At 34.2% G+C, this 20,068-nt stretch overlaps 1 long non-coding RNA gene across 1 annotated transcript; it reads left to right on the forward strand.

Annotated features, from left to right (window-relative positions):
* Nucleotides 1-1,199: 1,199 nt before the first annotated feature.
* On the forward strand, nucleotides 1,200-16,756 carry LOC124777513. The gene is made up of 2 exons (XR_007015738.1): nucleotides 1,200-2,978; nucleotides 16,075-16,756. It is a non-coding gene; the product is annotated as an uncharacterized LOC124777513 (long non-coding RNA).
* Nucleotides 16,757-20,068: the final 3,312 nt, after the last annotated feature.

Here is a 20,068-nt window from a genome sequence, read left to right on the forward strand (position 1 = left end):
TTAGTTCATAAGTACAATCAACAAAGTGCACCCTTTGAGGGTAGAAAGTATTCAAGAGCAATAGATTGGAAATGTGCCTTATTACACAGGTCCAAATAATGGCAAGTACAAATACTGACTTTAATGATGCAGATAAATTATTTTAGGGTACTACTGTTGAATTACTGTATTCTAATGCAAAGAAGAAAAGCGAAGTTTGCAGACACTATCATTTCTTTTTATTTCATATTGTCCGGCAGACCATGTTTCTGTGGTATGTTTCTTCTTTCTTTTTTCACTGATTTTGAACAAATGTTATTCTATGTTTTGTCTTGATTTACTAGAAAATGCATACAACTTCTAAAGTTAATGTACACCCACCCACAAATTACTCTTTGAAAATCATGCACAGGACACTTTGTCAGCATTAAATGTAAAATTTTGTCTTCCATTGTTTATTGCTCTTGTATTCAACATTCTTTTATAATTTAGAATTTTTCTACCAGTCTTATATTTATAATTCTCTAAGCATGTAGCAAAAAGCAGATTTTTTTACATCTAAATAATTGTATCCTACTGATTTTTCTTTAATATAAAAATATTATTTATTCTATTTTTATTTTTCCTCTTATTTTCCATTTGATGATAATTGCTACATTCCTGTCACATCTTCCCAGCTCTTCCATTCATGCTTGCAATCATTTAATCACTAGCATCAGGTTCTTGAATTTTACTGTCTTATCTTCTTCCCTTGTGAAGTACGCTGTCCCCTTTTAATTCTATCTTCCTTTATACAATCCAGTTGTCTTAATTACTGCAGTCTCTCTTTCATTTTTTAAGTATTTCTTTCATCTCTTACTACTTTCAAGTTATCTGCAATTATTTTTATGTATCTGTTATATTTTTCATTCTATATCTCCTTTACTTTTTTCCACCATTATGATTTCTCAAGTTCTGCACATATTTGGAAAAATTTTAAAATTTTCAAGTGTTTTGTCTCATCTGCTGTCATTCACAGTATAACTCACTCTTTTCTTTGAGACTGTTCTTCAAATATGTTTCAACTTCATATATATCAATCAAGTTTCCATATTTGCAGTTTTCTTTTTTGGTTACATTTTTCTCTCTCTTTCATTTAATAATCCATGACATACTCTCTTCTGTTTCATTCAATTTAATAGTTTTGGCACGTATGTCTCTATGAAACATAGTGTTATTTCTTGTCCATTCTTCACTATTTTTATCAGTTTTCTTTGTATCATATTGCATTTTTATTCTGTACTCCCTTTAAGAAACTTCTTCTACCTTCTATCCTTACCTAGCTCTTTTCGTTACAAGAAATGTAAGTATTATTTGCTGTAAATTGCAATTTCTCAAGGAATATTAAATTCATTCTCTAATAGATTGGCATATTACAACAATGTAGTTGCTTGAAGGTGCAGACAGTTTCCTAACTCTTTACTCTAGAAGACAAAATGAGGAATATAACAGAAATGCATGTAGAACTCTGTATCATTACTTTCCATTTAAAAGTAGACTATGAGGAAATGATCTCTTTGTTCCCACTTACATGCCATAATTAACAGATTTTTTTCTTGTGCCACTAGAACCTCAACATTAATGAAAATTATATTTGACATCCCACAATATAGTTTCCATTGTGTATTTAATGTTTCTATTATTATTTCAGTTCCCAATTGTATTTTATTTGCCCCTGTAAGAAATCATTATTTCTCTTTTCCAAAATATTTTATTTCTCCTTTTCTTTGCATTTCAGTTTCTTTTTCCCCTTTTCCTCTTCTGCTACCCTTTCAGATTTAGCTCCATTATTTATCTTAAGTCCTATTTTCTTTTAATTGTCCACTATTTCTGTCACTGTCATTCAATAATTTCTCTGATTCTACATGTTCTTTTTTACTTTATTTCTTTTTATTTATGCTACTAAATGTTTCCTTTTTATTTGTTTTTAGTGATATGTGCTAAATTATTGTTTGCTTTTCTCAAATATTTTACTTTTAATCACTTTTCATTGTGTATATGCTCTCATATCTGTACTTCTATCTCCTTCTTCCCATATATAATATCATACTATAAAGAACTCTATTAATTTCACATATGTTATCTTCATTTAACTTTATTCTCCCTTTTGTCTTTTTTCATATATTACCTTTTCAAAATATTTGTATAAGTAAGGATTTCTCTGCATTCCACTCACAAATTATGTTTATCATTTATCAATGGAATATTGATATAATGATACAAATAAACAAAACCATCATTTTAGCAGTATTTTCTTCTGAATTTGCTATTAGAATTTAAATTAAATGTTACATATTATAACATTTTAATCTATTTTAGTTGCTAAAACTCTGCTGTTCTTCAGTTTCATTAACTCTCATTCCCCATACATAACTGTATTCTTCGAATGATTTAAATGTCTGAATGAAACAATGAGAAGTCTACTGCTTGTATCTACAGCTTTATGTGTCTGCTGTTTATTTTCCAGACATTAACTTAGCTTCTTAGTAGTGCCATTCTCTTTTGCTCCTTTCCGTATGTCTCTCATAAGAAAGCATCACGAGTTTCCACATTCATCTCACATCTTGTGTCCTTATCTCTGGTATCAGTTTTATTTTCTACAGATATACCTTCAATTTTATTCCATAATCCAAGTATCATTTTCCTGATGTTTTTCCTCTGTTTTAAGCTTGATTGCTAATCTCTCTTTATTAATCACACATAAAGTGTTCTTTCCCCCTTTCTTTATTTATATTTGTTTGGTTTTAATCCGGGCCAGACAGAATGTGGTTTGTCCACTGTGGCTGAAGGCAGTTAAATGGGCTGCTGGCTGTTCCTCTTGATGGGTTATGCATGTACTACTCAAAAACAGAAAGTGAACTGACTTTCCATCACGGTACATTACCAAAATCGGACAGTTCTTATATGACGCTGAAAGACCTGTTTTGAGGAACTTCCAAGGTGTGAAGTGTCAGCTGACAGTAAGTTTAATCAACACTTGTTGCGCTGTGCCACATTTAATAAATACACCACTCCCGTTGTTTTACAGATCACTTTGCTTTCACTGTTACTCAATTTTTTCATTATATATGATTTCTCTGTACAAATATTTTTCAGTATTCTCATATGTTACTTTTTATATTGCTTCTTTAGTTTTTAGCTTTGGTTTATGTACTCAACTATTGTCTATTTCAAACTATTCCTTTTTTTTCTTCCTTGGTTTATTTATAACTTAACTCACCACATAGAGGCAATCAGTTGCTGACAGCCTCAATATAACCGAAGGCTAGATATTCAGCTATCAGACTAAGTCCTTCATCAGATCTAGAAAAAACACATGTAGTCACACAAACACAACTCACATACACACATGGCCTCTGTCATCTCTGGGTGCTGAGGTCCAACTGCATTATTCTTTGTTGTGTCTACCTGTACCTCAATGCCTCCTCTGTGTGATGAGTAGCAATCTGTCCTTTCCATACTGTTGTTATTCTGTACTGGATTTTCTGTTGTTTAACTATTATTTTGCTTGTTTCATAGTGTCCCTATATTGACAGATTTATTTTTAATTTTTACTCATTTTTCTCTTGTCAAATACGTCATTTGACTTACTATCTGAAAGCATGTGTGTTATCTGTGCCGCATCTCACTAAATGGGCTAATTTATATATAATTCACATTATTGTGCTTTATACACACTTTACCCTTCTTTTAGACATATCTTTCACATACAATATTAACTTACTTACACATCTTCATTGGACATGTCATCTGTATTTTCTCCTATCAATTTTCCTTACCTGCTCCTCTTATCTTCAATGTTACATTCCCTTATCATTTCCACATTTATTAGTTTTCATTTTCTGGAATGTCCTATGGTATTAGTTTGTACTCTCCATGCCCCTTTAATTTCCTGTTCTGTTACAATTATCCCTTTCCATTTTCCAGCTTAAGATCTTTCCAAAGCCTTTAGTCTTTCTTTTATTATTGTCTTTCCTATGTTTATGTTGATTTTTCTCTCTATATTCTCCATATATCTCTGTTCTCATCTTAATCAGCCCTATATGTCCAATCATTTAAAGTGTATTTTTGGGTATTACATCAGCTCCTTCCATTATTCCTGTCTTTCCATTTGATATTCTCCTTTCTTAATGTCACTGTAAATACTTATCATTTACCTTGACACTCATTCCTTTTTACTTTCTAACATCTCTCACTCTCACCTGCTACTGTTTTTATTGTTTCATCTCTCTCTCTCTCTCTCTCTGTCTCTCTCTCTCTCTCTCTCTCTCTCTCTCTCTCTCTCTCTCTCTCTCTCTCTCTCTCTGTCTGTCAATCTGTCTCTGATGTTTTTGTAATAGTGTCAGCAGAGTTATGCTGTGCCAACTAGGTTGGACTGCATCTCTGACCACATTTCTGAGTTTTCTTAGTTTTTTATCATTCTTCCTGGTCATAGTTCCAAAGTTCACTTTTTGTGCCTCTTCTTGTTTTCTTTACTTTTTTTATCTATTCTGTTGTTTTGTTCTCCTTCTTTCCATTTTTCTTCTGTTTATTCTAGTGCTTACAGAATTTCTTCTCATATTCGATATTTTCTCTTTTTTACAATATTCCTCCATATGCTACACATCTTTGCAGTCTTGCATACTTTTTCCCAGCTTTTCTTCTGTCATGTTGTTTCTGTCAGTTGTTTTACACATTTCTTACCTTCTTTCTTTAGCTCATTTCATTTTCTCACTGTAGTCTTATTTGTGTACTTCATTCTTTCTGTCTGTATGAGAAATTTTTCCATTTATACTATCATCCTTTCCTCACTTGTCCTCACTTGAAACTTCTACCATACTTTTATTTGTTGTTACAATTCTTTTCTTTGTCTGATCCACTGTGCCTTCACCAAACTTCAGGCGCTCATGTAGCACCAGAATAATGTTCAAAAAATTTCATTTAAATTTTCATAACTGTCACTCCAGGTTCATTTCTGTTAATGATTATTAAATAATAATTGTGAAAGTTAAAAATGAGATGTATACTTGGAATTCAAGACATTTAACTACTGTCACTCAAAACAAAAGTCAAAACTGTTGTGATAAATAGCAGTTCCATTTGAAGTTATGAATTACAGAAAGAGAGCAGAAATATTCACTGTATTTTGACAGCAAACTTTTTCCCCCTCCTTTACAGAAAAATTGAGAAACTGAGCTGAAGTAAACACTTATAACTATGCTTTAACAAAGCTTTTGAGAAGACAGAGCTATTTTATTTCAGTCTGTTCAATTCTATTCTACTGTTAATCTTTAATTTGTACATGTTACAGAGAAGTTTCTGAACAAATCTGGGAGTTGAACAGATATTGTTTTCTTATTTTATTCTTCATAACTTTTATTATATACTATTTTTGTCAGAACTAGGTCATAATGAATTATATATCAGTTTATGAGACAGAACTGATGGCAATTTTCAGAAAGTGAAATTTTTAGTACTGGTGACAGACACACACAAAGTTTGTTCAAGTGAACCTTTACTTTGATACAATCAATTCTATATAGCTCACTGTTCTGAATTAATCCAATTCATAGTGTTGTTCTTCCACACATTATCCTCTACAACTGTTTTTCTGCTTTGCTACTATGATCTTATTCAATGCACTTGTTCTTCATCCATCTGTATTCTGACTTAAATTGTTATTCAACATTTTTATTGCAACATCAAGTTTCTTTATATATGATTTTGTACAAATCATTTTGGCAGTTTGCTGGCTTCCTTACTGTCAGTACTATAATAATTATTATTTTATTAACATGAAAATTGGCCGCCTGGTAAATTTGTTAGTGGGTTCCATATTCTTCATACCACAGGATCTCCATATTAAGTTTACTTTGTTTCCATTTCTCTTTTACCCATTAACGTGAAATAATATATACAATATAATAGAGGGAAACATTCCACATGGGAAAAATTATATATAAAAACAAAGATGAGGTGACTTACCGAACAAAAGCGCTGGCAGGTCGATAGACACACAAGCAAACACAAACATACACACAAAATTCTAGCTTTCGCAACCAATGGTTGCCTCATCAGGAAAGAGGGAAGGAGAGGGAAAGATGAAAGGATGTGGGTTTTAAGGGAGAGGGTAAGGAGTCATTCCAATCCCGGGAGCGGAAAGACTTACCTTAGTGGGAAAAAAGGACAGGTATACACTCGCACACACACACATATCCATCCACACATACAGAGGTGTCTTTCCGCTCCCGGGATTGGAATGACTCCTTACCCTCTCCCTTAAAACCCACATCCTTTCATCTTTCCCTCTCCTTCCCTCTTTCCTGATGAGGCAACCGTTGGTTGCGAAAGCTAGAATTTTGTGTGTATGTTTGTGTTTGCTTGTGTGTCTATCGACCTACCAGCGCTTTTGTTCGATAAGTCACCTTATCTTTGCTTTTATATATAAATAATATATACAGTTATATACTATATACTATTATCTTATGTCCTGACTTTTCTGCTTCTTTCTCTAAGCCTCATATATTATAGCAGTCTTAGTTTCTACTTATGTTATTTTTCTCAAATATTTATGAGTATAGACTGTATATGAAGAGGGAATCTGAATAAAATTTTTGGAGTTTCTAACAAATGTTCTAGTCAATGTGGAAAATTTATGCAATCAGTTGCCTGGATCAGTTACGTCTCCTGAAATATTAGAATGTCTCCCACAAGAATTTCAAGAACAAACTGTGTTAAATTTAGAAATTAGGTTATTACAGGTACATGTGCTCTGTGAATTTCCAAATACATCAAAATGATGATGGTAGTGATCTTGGTCAGCCTAAATCATACACCATTACACACAAGTGTATCACAGTGCCAAGCGAGAGGTCTGGATCAATGTTACCTATCTTGCAATACTAATTTCTGTATCATTGCTTTCATTTATCATTCAAAGCTTGTCATAAAATGCAAAAAGTTGCTTTTCAATCATTTTTAACATCTTTTATGACAGCTCTTTTATTGATTCACAGAGATGAATTTTTTCTTTTAAATCATAAAGCAAACCCTCTTATTTCTTACCTCCTTCTTTTCACTGATCATGTATGATTGCCTCTATACATGCTCACATGTTTGTTTCCCATCAAAAATGTCTCCCTTTCTCAATTTGCTTTCTACTCCTGTCACTTATTTATACAGTTGCAATATCCTGGCAATTTCTCATTTATCTTAACTAACCCCTATCCATGTTTGTAAGACACTATTCACTGTCAACTACTTCCGTTCCACCTCTCTGTACTTTATTGTGATTTCTCACTGCTCTGTAAAAAATGGTGTAATTGTTGACTTGATGACGGCTATGACTGAAAAGCAGCCCTTTCTTTTCCTTTTTATTATACTTGATGACAATCACTAGTTTTAGTTTTACAGTGACCAGTTTCAGCTGTGATCTATAGCCATGTACTTATATTGATATTATGCTGTACATTACTGATGCGCTTTTGGGTGCCGAGCAGAGGTGTTAATTCAGTCCCTTGACTGCAATATTATGATGAACAACCCATCTGTCTCCTTGTATGAACAAAATGGATGATTGTCATGAGGTATGCCATTTTTTCACTTGTGCAGGCTTATCCCCTAAATGAACTTTAGCTTTTTCAGATTTTTTATATTTTTTCTTCCACTTCTGTGTCAAGTTTAAACAGTTAACTTATTATCTCTTTTTGCTCATTTGCACAAATTTGAATTTCTATTTTTACATAGAATATTCACCACAGATGACTTTGCTTTGTTTCACTTCATTAACTTACATATAATTTTCCTAGTGATATCAGATTTTCATTGTTTTCTTCTTCATATCAAATATTGTAGTTCCAGAGTACTATTAAACTAATGCTGTAAAACCAATTACAGTGCAAAAATTATTATGTGAATTTGTACTAAGCTGTAATACTTACATCAATGCTCAGTTTGTTCAGCAATTCTGTGAAACAATAAGAGAAAGAAAAGAAGACTGTCTTTTATATTCATTTTATGTGCTTGTAATATTTTTTTTCATCTCTTGATTAATCAGAAGGTTATCAAGTGCACGTGGCCCTAGAAATACTGATATGAAACAAATTTATAGAGAGAAAGAACTGTTTTGTACATTACTCGGTATCATTTAAAATATAACCTTTGCTTTAAGTTGCCTCTCTCTTCAATATATGCTTCATTTCCCATCATTAGTTTGAAAAGAGTTTTAGCTGTTGTTGGAGCATGATGGAACACAATATTGCTTAAAAATTTTAAACAATCATAAATAAAGCATGTGAAAACAATTTGTTTTTCCTTCCTTTGTTCCATATTCCATTATATATCTTCAGATACTTCAAACTTTTTTATATATTTTAAATATAGCACATTACTGTTGACAAATAAAGATGGCAGTGCCATTGTTTCATGTTTGAATCTGTGGGTTATTTTGCTATTAAATCAATATGCATCAATTCTCTAGAAATTATAAAATTCTGCAGAATTCTCTTTGGATGCTGAGCTTACATACTTTGAAATTGCCTTGTGCTTGAGTTTAGAATAAATTAGACAGTTCCTCATTTACAAGTGCCTGTGGGCTGTTGCTTGAATGAAAAAACTTCAACTGACAAATTTTTTAAGCGTTATTTGACAACCCAGATTTTGCAAGCAGTTATGTCTCCAGCAAAACAATTGCCTGCTGTCATGGTTTAGGCTGTAAATGAAGCTTCTAGTGTGTTTGCCACTCCCAGGGACATTGTGAATGAACAGGCCCAGTTTTCCAACAAAAGTCGCAAATGTATTAGGGCTTCTCAATAAAGCTGCTCTGAACCTATGTTAAGGCATTAGATTAATGCATGGGGGATAGGTTTCAGTCCTGCATCATGTTACAACATGAGCCTTTATTTCTCAGATTTACCAAAGAATATTAGTTATAGTTTCCATAAAAGATCTTGATTCCAGTTACATGCATGAAAATGATAGTTCATATTAGTAGCATTTATTTTTTGAAACTTGTGTTCTTCATGTGGGTACCTTCAGAAAAACATTATTGGTTTTTATATGAACATGTTGGAATCATATCACATGTCACCAATTCATAAGCTGATTATGTACTTTTCCATAATAGAGGACCTCATCAGCTCTCCAGGCCAAGAATTTAAAACAACCAAAGTGATAAGCAATGAGACTGACAAACTAGTAAATAATGTTCTTTAAAAATCACCCTCACAGTGACAGGAATAAAAACTTTTGTAGGATTATATACAAGCATTCCATATATTAGAGGCATGCCTTTAAGTGGACTATAGCTGCTTCAAAATGATTTTACAACCTAAAGTTCTTGAGTTTGTACTTTCCTATCAGTCCTTTTCTTGGATGTTATGGTCTACTACTAAAACGTTTATTTTGGACAATGTGTGTCAATCTGCAGCATGCTATGTTTATCCTTACAAATATTCCACAACAGAAGCACTTGCATATTTTTATTCCAAGTCTCCAACTATTTAGATGTCATAGATGTAGACGGATATATCATATTTGCATCTAAACATTTTTCACATGTTTGCCTTAATAGTGCAATTATAAAAATGCATGCAATATTTGATAACTAGTGCTGGCCAGAGTGGCCGAGCGGTTCTAGGTGCTACAGCCTGGAACTGCACGACCGCTATGGTCGCAGGTTCGAATCCTGCCTCGGGCATGGATGTGTGTGGTGTCCTTAGGTTAGTTAGGTTTAAGTAGTTCTAAGTTCTAGGGGACTGATGACCTCAGAAGTTAAGTCCCATAGTGCTCAGAGCCATTTGAACCATTTTGGTAACTAGTAATTCCTTTCCAATCAAGGCTTTTTTTCTGGATTCACTGGCAACAGGTTTCAGTGGGTAAATTTCTATGAGTTAAACAAACAATGATAAAGTTCTTATAATTATGATCACAGTTTACATAACATGTGCACTGATTTGCGTCATAATCACCAATGAGAAAAGATGACTTTATTTTAAGATAGTGAGGAAGAACATCTGAGGGCCTAATAACAAACTCAGCAAAAAAGACAACAGAAGGCTTTGTCCTCTGGAAAAGAACAAAAAAAAATTGTGTTGTACTAAATTACATATTGCAGTTGAAAGTTCGTGGAATATGTCTACATACCCTCAAATTTCTTCTTTTTCACTTTTCTTCAATTTTTATACTTATCTCTCTCTCTTTGAATGTTTTATAGAAACTGATATTGTGATATATTCGGATAAAAAGAAAGAAAATGAAACCAAGCACTAAATATGGGAGCTCAATTCAGTACTGAATTACTACATCTACACCTACATACCATTCATCATTTCTAGAAATTATCAGACATAAATTTAAATCTACAAGTAATTTTTTTGTTGTGTGCTCCTTTCGAGTTCTACACTTGAAGTGACATTACTTTAGATTATAAAATGCTGCTTTAATATGTTGATTTTGTATCCACTGTGGAATTCCTGATTATATTTTATGTGTCAGTTGAAGGATCAACCTGATTAACAAGAAAAGGTGTTGAAATGAGAAACAGGGTAAATAATTTCAGGAGAAGTCCAGACAGTTTAAAATGTAAGAAGTGCAGTTACACTTCGGTTCATAATTGTTTAGTTACTTCTTCATTTACAATCCATATATGCAGATTGAAGTAACAAATGAACATCTTACCAAGGCCAGGATTTGAGCCTGGTCTCTTGCTCACTTGGCAAATGAGTTAACTGCTATGCCACCCTGGCACAGTGGCTTTGTTGAACTGCACAGACTGCCCTAACATGCCTGTCTCCCCAATCCAAATTCCCATTCAAGCCTCACTCCACTTGATATTCACCCTAATCTAAAATCTTTGCAAAGGCTCTCCAGCAATATAGGAATAGCACCTCACCATCAAATGTAACAGGGGATCCTACCTGAAATCCAGGTATAGGTGCTTTAATCAAGTGACTCTGTATGGTTCCAGAGATATTTTAAAATCTCAGACAACTTTGGTGCACATATACAGATGGAAGACATAGATGTCTGAGACTTGAAACAGAATCTGAAAGCATACGGTTCCATTTTATTAAAGTATCTATTTCTGAGTTTCAGACAGAATCCCCCCTTTCATTTGATGCTGAGGTGCTATTCCAGTACAGATGGAGAGCCTCTGAATTGCTGTTTGAGTTCAGCGAGAATACCAAGTGGGCTGAGGCATGAGTGGGAATTTGGATTGATGAGGGAGGTGTGCTAGGGTAGTCTGTGCAGTTGTGCCAGGATGACATAGGGGTTACCACAACTGCCTAGTGAACAGGAAATCCAGGTTTGAATACTGACCTCAGTACAAATTTTCATTCATAACTTCCATCTGCATACATACATTACAGATATTTGAAAATTGAAAAGTTCTCTGGAAACATGCTGTTTCATTTTTCATTTATCACTGATAAAATTCATCTACATTCATATAGCATTTTATGGCCATTCACTGACTATTCTGTTCAGCATATTATAATACCACATTGTGTAAGTAGACCCAAGTTTACAAGTTTCAAGCATTTAATTCCCATCAGCTCAATATGCTCTCACTTGCATTTGTTTTTTGACTGACTGAATGAAACAGCTGGTGTAGTAATGATGGCGCAAAGTACACAAGATCTATGATAGTCACAATACAACATTATTCACTAATTTGGTTGAACAGTGTGAATACAGTTGTATATAAGCTTTGTTCTGTATATGGTATGATGATAAAGAAGGCGTACAAGCAGGATTCACAACCCCCTTAAAGAAAGAACCTTTAGTTATCTTTCCCTCAGATAAACACCTCTATATGATGTCTAAACATTTTCTTCTGTTATAATAAAATATTATGGGTGTGCACCTATCATGAACAACAATCAACAAAGCAAGCAAATATATTTTGCAGATTTAAATGCATTTTGTAACATTTAGTTACCTCTTTGATGTGAGCACTCCTGTCAATTACTGAGAAATTGTGGGATTTAAATCCCTTTCAGCCACAAAGGCAGGTTTTCCACAGTTTCTTCCAATCGCTCTGTGCATGTATGTTGTTTGGCTTTCATTCACAACTGGCCATAAGTTCTCTGTTAAAGTGATTATTACATTTTCCATTGAGGTTTATAATATCTGATGATTATACCTGCTACCTACAATTTTCATACAATTTTCTGGGTGGATCTGAGTTTTACATTATTCTTAAGCTTATTTCATTAATTTTGGGTGGTTGTTAGGAAACTGTGACTCTTTATGAAGTAAAAGATACATTTAAAACAGTTATCTGTGAGAGATAGAGAGCCTTAATCTCTCTTTTGTACATTACTGCAGAAGATGTTTCTTTCTTTGTTGATAAAATTATTTAATTGGACAGATAAAAAATCAACTCACCAAGTCAGGGCAGAACGTACACATGAAAGACTGTCGTCACTGGCAAACTTTCGAAGCCAGCAGCTCCTTCTTCAGGCAGAATGGTTGAAGGGGAAGGAAGAAGGGTGAAGAAAAAGGGCCGGAGAAGTCTAGGAAAAGGGATAGATTTCAGGAAAGTCACGCAGAACCTCGAGTTACGGGAGACTTACTGCACAGGATGAGAAGGAAAGACTGATTGTTGAAGACTGCGTCATATGAGATTTAAAAACCTGAGAGCTTAAAGGTGGAAGACAGGGTAATATGCAAGATAGATATTACTATTAAAACATTGTGAACGAGTTAATAAGAGTGAAAAGCTAAGTGCATCATGTGTAAAAGAGGTGGGAGGGGGCAATGAAAAATAGATGGGAAAGACAATGAAAGATGTAGAAAACTAAAGCATAGTGAAACAAAGAGTAGTAACAGTGAAGAAAAGCCGAGATGCAAGAAATTAACATAAATTAAGGCCAGTTGGGTGGCTAGAACCAAGGACATGTTGCAGTGCTAGTTCACACCTTCGGAGTTCTGAGAAACTGATGTCTGGATGAAGAATCCAGATGGCATGTGTGGTGAAACAGGATATTGCAAGTTGCCAGTATAAACCCTCTGCCTATGCCCATTCGTCCTAATTAATAATTTGGTGCTAGTCACGCTGATGTAGAAGGCTCAACATTTTGCAGGCTCGGTGGGGACGATCACAGGGGTAGGGGCCGTAGGGTAGGGAGATGGGTGCGGGAGCATAGCATCTGCAAGAATACTGCAGAGACTGGAAGGGCAATGGAAAGCTATTCTAGGTGTGGTGGGAATAATTTTAGACAGAATGGATCTCGTTTCAGGTTATGATTTTAGGAAGTCACGGCCCTGTTGAAGTAGCTGATCAACACATTCCAGACCAGGATAATACTGAGTCACCAATGGAGTGCTCCAAAGCTATTTTGTGGAAGGATCAGCAGTACCAGGATTGGATGTGATGACCCAGTAAATTTGCTTTTTAACTAGGCTGGTGGGGTAATTATGTGCAGTGAAGGCTGAGGTGAGAACAGTGGTGTATTGCTGTAAAGAGTCTGCATCCAAGCAAATATGTTTGCCTCAGATGCCAAGGCTGTATGGGAGGGAATGTTTGACATGGAAAGGATGGCAACTGTCAAAATGTAAATACTGTTGTTTGTTGGTAGCTTTAATGTAGCCAGAACTGTATATCTGGCAATCAGTGAGGACTAGATTAACAATGGCTTTTCTTCACTGTAACTACTCTTTGCTTCATTCCGTTTTAGTTTTCTACATCTTTCATTGTCTTTCCTGTCTATTTTTCACCACTCTCCTTCCACCTCTGTTCTGTAAAATACACTTATCTTTTCACTCTTATTATCTCATGCACGATGTTTTAGTAGTAATCTCTGTCTTGCAAATTACCCTATCTTCCACCTTTAAGCTCTCAGGATTTCAAATCTGATCCAATGCAGCCCCCAGCAACCAGTCTTTCATTCTCATCCTATACAGTAAGTCTCCCATGACCTGCAGTTTTGGGTGACTTTCCCGAAATCCACCCCTTTTCCTAGATTTCTCCACTCCCTTTTTTCACCCTTCTTCCTTCCCCTTCAACCATTCGGCCTGAAGAAGGGGCCACTGGCTCCAAAAGCTTGCCAATCACAACAGTCTTTTATGTTTGTGTTCTCCCACCACTTGGTGAGTAGATTTTTTATCTATCAAATTGAATAATTTTCTTTCTTAGTGAATTACAGTCTGAATAGGTTTTGCTTGTGTTTTATCATATTTTCCTATATTCAGGATTGATGCTGGATTGTTATTGAACATCTAGAAACAAAACTCTCCTTCAGAAAGGTTATCTTAAAGTAATTGCAAAGTGATGGAAAAATATCGCTAATCCAATCTTTTCACTAGATCTTGTCCATAACTGCCTGGTAGTTTAATACAATGAAATAAAGGTTTGAACACACCAGCAGACAATTCCCTCCATCATTCTCTTGAGTCACAAAAAGCATTAGCGACATCCAAACTGATCTTTAAATTTCATCATGTAACACAACTGATGCTGACAGGGATGCACACATGAACTACACATACATTATGTTTGGTTTGAGATGAATTGAGCTCCTTATAAATATTTTCTTATTTAGTCAGCAGTGTGCATTTGACAGAAAATGGATGCAACAGTGTAAGCACAGGACATTTTTGTTGTGCTACTGATGCACATCAATAATTGTTAGTAATTGTTAACAGACATCCCCTACAATAACAAGAATGATTAGACATTTTGTAAGGTAATGTAAAATAATATTACATATTTCTTACATACAAATATTCCAGTAATTAGATTAATGAGTGATCTAATGATATATCAGTGATAATCTGGTTGATGAACTGATGAAAAAAGTTGTGCAATAGATTCTATCAGTGAGAATTAATTTTGGACCTTGTTCATTCCTTAAAACCTATTGACATATTCCACAGTCTGTTTCCAGATAGGCACTCATTGGCAATGGAAGTATGAGCAACACTAAAGGAAACATAAAACAGTTATATATATATCCTGAGTTTTCAGTATAAAATTTCCTTTTTTGACAGTTTTAGGGAGGAACAGAAGAAGATAGGAGAAGTCATAGAAAGTAGTCAGAAGCTGCCAGACCTTTAATTATGAAAGAGTTTTTTATAGTGTTGAAAAATTAAAATGTATACATAATGATTTTGCTAACAGTTTCATGAAAAGAAAGGCAGCTTCATGGCAAACATTATAGCATTCTCAAAAACATTCTGGTATGTCAAACTTGTGATGCTAATTATACCTGTCTATGGGTGTCAATCTAAGTACTTACACATCTGATAATGAATTACTTAAGAGAGCTCATTTTATTCTCTGAAAATTTATAAAAAATTTACTCTCTCCTATTTACCAGTTATGCCTAAAGAGAGAACATATCTTTCTGAAAACTTTAAACCTTTATTTAACTGTTTAAAATGGTCACTATTTTTTGCAGTTTTTCTACCCTTTCAAATTTCTGTGATTCACAGTTTTAATTTTTTTTAAATTGTTTTTTTCATAATGTAAATCCTGTAACTGTATTTACTAAACATCAGTTAGGCTATGGTAATAACATTACCTGATGGCAACTGCTGCAATCCCGTCTTGATCCTCACATTTAAAACAGACAATTTAATTTTTTAAGTAATAGCTTTGTTACGCCAGATGTATACAGATTTAGAAACACAGGTGATTTTTCCACATACATGAAGTTTTCCAAGTTATTTTTTACAAAATGGAAAATACTTATCAATTTTATTTAATTCTTTGCTGAAGACTGATCTTTAACATACTTTCCTTATGACTTAAATAAAAAATTAAGTTAAGTCACTGCCATACTTTTCTTTGTAATTGATAGACAGCTGTACAAACTAATAATAGTAAAAATCTGCTAAGTTAAAAGATGAATTTTTAGTATGTTTATTGAAATAGAGAGTATATTTTGAAATACTATTTTTAAATTTGTATCTATATTACTTTTACATTTTGTTATTTGAAATTGTCACTATACAAAGATATTAGTTTAAGTATCTTGGATAACCATTAGATGTTGGTAATGAAATTTTACCAATGTAACTCTGTTAATAGCTAGTTACTGTGTATTGTGATGCAAGTAATTGATTCCACAGCCTTCTCCGGCAAAAGAAAGGAATACAGGAGATCGGTACTGAGACCCTGAGGAACATGACAAATGAACATATGTATGAAGGGCCAAAATGCACAGTTCCCTGTGCCTTAAAGAGTATTTCAGGTTTCTTGCTCAAGAAAATTGTATGTATTTCATACGACAGAATACTTTGCATTAAAAAGAAGTAAATAGAATTGTGAATATGTCAAATGCTACAGTATTTTCTTATACAATAAGGTATTTTTCTGCTCTGTATCAGAGACACTTCTGTGTATGTTTTTATGGATTTTTGTGTTTCATTACACATATTTTTTATAACTGTCAGTCTGTTTTAATCTGAAAATTGTAGAGTGATTTGTTTATAATCAAACCTACTGCCATCAAGACTATTCTATTTAATTTTACTTATTATTCCAATGTCACCAAGTTAATATGAGTGAAATATATATGTTTAAAAAGTGTATCTTACTAGGAAAGTATATAAGAATACCAACCAAATATTTAACAATGATATTTTTATACATGAATGATGTTTACTTATCTTCATTTAAGAATTATGTTTAACTGTTTGTGCAAATAAAATAATGTTTACTTTCATTTCATAATTCAGCTTATTATCCCAGTGCAGCAGTTCATACCCATCTTCACTATCTAGACGCAGTAAAGTGAAGAGGAAAATTTGAGACTTCCTTTTATTAACAAAGATTTACCTTCACACAAAGTTGCATGAATATTGCACTTGTACAGGGATAAGGCCACTGTGTGTCAACATCAGGAGCTAAAGAACCAGAAAAGTGAAATTTTATATAAAATAGTTAAAATCATATGTTGAATGAAATGAAACTATCTCCACTGCACACTTACTTTTCTTTTCTCTAGTTACTTTCATAGTTTTATAAAATGGTCTACATGTAATTCCCATGATTATCAGTGAAAACAGACTTGCACTAGTCATAATCTGTTCTTATTATACATTACAGAAGTTGTCTGCAGTGGCTGCTTGTTTTCTTAATATACAACATGACTTGCTCTGCATACCTGATGGCTTTACTTCTGACAGGATTTATGAAGAACAATACATTAATTAAAAAATGGATGAATTAATTAATGAGTTTGTTACCTTACATAAACACTACATTTTCATTTCTTAAATATATGCCTTCATTCCATCAGTTGGTACCATTTTGTACTCTATTTTGGCTACTTTTCTCTCTCCACTCAATATTGCACTTACATTGTCTCAAATATTATGGCAAAAATGTATGTCCATCTTCATCTTAGTTATCTGAATTTCCATTTCAAATGTACCTGGGTTATGACAAAGCTGGGTAACTTTTAGTTCCTTTGTACAAACCTTCCTTTATGCACAAGCTTTCTTCAAATTTGAGCAATCAACATCATCTCTCTTCCATTTCACAAATATTAGTGTCACACAGCCTGGCCTGAAGTTGAAAGACAAGTTACTCTCAATAACAACAGTCAATCCTGTTGTCTCTAACTAGTACTCCTGGGATAGTGCCATATCAAAATATAAGTACTTCAATATGGATTTTCATTTCTAGCAAAGACAACATGGAACAAAAAGCATCAACCGGATGCAACTCAGACAGTGATAAATCTCTCATCCTATTCCATCAACAATGTGCCCACAGAAGCACTGGTAAATATGTTAAATTTCTCTGTCACACCAGAGTAGATCCCTATAGAACAAATCAAAGACACCATGAAATTAGCAGTCTGTCACAAATCTGAGACTGAAGCTGAGAAAATTAAGCAAGAAACTTTTTGAATTTCATTACATGATGAGCCACCAGACAACAGCTTCAGTCAGCCATGAAGAAAGAACTAAAGAAGAACAATGAAAGTGTAGTATTACAAATAAGGCGCCATGCAGTATAAAAATAGATGTAATACTTATTAAAACAACCCATCTACATCAAGAAGTCAAGAATTAACACTGACATGGCCAAGGGACTCATTCCCTGAACTTTAGTCCCGTCCACAACTTATAGGTTGCCCAGAATACACAAAGAAGACCATCCCTTAAGGCCAATAGTAAATTGGTTCACCTGGCCTACATAAAACTTGGAAAAGTATCTTGCCAGGAAATTAACTCCTCTGGTTGGCAAAATGGACTCCCACATGAAGAAGTCAATACACCTAATAGAACACATAAAAGGACAGACAATTTTACCCACAGATATCATGGCCATCTTTGGTGGAAAGTCACTTTTTATCCAGTGAATAAATTTTTTTACTTCCTACGTTATATTTCACCTGACATATGTGATCCATTTAAGATATGTTTGACATCAATATACTTCAAATGGCTTGGAAAATATTACAAGTAGAAAGACATAGTAACAATGTGTTCTCCCCCATACCCTTTAGCAGCAGTCCATTTAATATATGTTTGACATCAATACACTTCAAATGGCTTGGAAAATATTACAAGTAGAAAGACATAGTAACAATGGGTTCTCCCCCATCCCCTTTAGCAGCAGTCATATTCATGGAATCCCTTGAAGTTATAGCATTTTGTTCAGCTCCTGTATGCCCACACTGCTGGTTCATATTTGTGGGTAACATATTTGGCCCCATAGTTAGAAAGAGGTACACAGTTTTCAGAAATATTTAAACTAGCTGCACAAAAAGATCCCGATCACACTTGAAGTTGACAAGAATGGTGATATTTCATTGCTATACATGGAAGTATTTAGGACATTGGACAGTACACTAGGGTAAAGAGTATATCAACAGCCAACACACATAGACAGGTATTTACATGCTAAACCCCAAAACCATCAACTGTAGAAAAACTGAGATATCCAGTCATTGACCATTCATGTGCAATGCCTAAGTGAAGCTCACAGTGTAACACCTGAGCTTAAAAGACTGCAAATAACATTTTTGGGCAATGTTTACAACCCCAAACTGATCCACACAGCCAAGCTAATGAATAAAAGAATGCAGGACAGGCTGGACATCAACAAACCACAGCTAGCAGCGCATTTACTGTATGAAAATAGTGTCCCTTACTAAATTTGTAAACACCTTCATTGGGTTCACATCCAGCCCATCTTCTACAGCACACAGAAGGAGCAGGATGTGTTAGCCTCCACCAGTGACAAAGTAGGTGTTTTGCACACAGCATGCATCTACAAGGTGGACTGTGAGTGTGGAAGAGTCTACATTGGTGAAACTGGCAGGCCAGTGGCAACTAGAGATGTGCCATGTTGATGCATCATCAATGCCAATTTCATTTTCATCATCGACATCAAAACTTCAATGGCTGATAATAATTTACCCCAAAACAGTGATCTGTTTAATATTAAATGATGACTTTATAGAACTGTGTAAAAGCAACATTTGAATACATCTGTTTTGTATTATCACATAATAGGGGAGAGAGTGTGGCAGATACGATAGGTGAGTTGGGATGGAAGTCATTAAAGCAAAGACATTTTTCGTGGTGGCGAGATCTATTTACGAAATTTCAGTCACCAACTTTCTCTTCCGAATGCGAAAATATTTTGTTGAGCCCAACCTACATAGGTAGGAATGACCATCAAAATAAAATAAGAGAAATCAGAGCTCGAACAGAAAGGTTTAGGTGTTCATTTTTCCCGCACGCAGTTTGGGAATGGAATGGTAGAGAGATAGTATGATTGTGGTTCAATGAACCCTCTGCCAAGCACTTAAATGTGAATAGCAGAGTAATCATGTAGATGTAGATGTAGATGTTATCATATTTATTATTCAGTAAATGCAGAAATAACTAACATTATGTATTGTACAACTTTTTACAGCAGCTTGTAAAACTAGCATGTGTGCAAGGTGTTTCACTTTCAGTTTATTGCATTGTTGACAGAGTGCATATCCTGCATTTGAGAACAGTCTTTCAGAAGCTGACAGTGTGGCTGTACAGATCAGATAATTCTTGAGGAAGATACCTATTGGAAGCTGCCACGGGTCCAGATGTCAACAACAATGAG

The sequence above is a fragment of the Schistocerca piceifrons genome, chromosome 2, assembly GCF_021461385.2.
Source record: "Schistocerca piceifrons isolate TAMUIC-IGC-003096 chromosome 2, iqSchPice1.1, whole genome shotgun sequence".
Taxonomy (NCBI): domain Eukaryota; kingdom Metazoa; phylum Arthropoda; class Insecta; order Orthoptera; family Acrididae; genus Schistocerca; species Schistocerca piceifrons.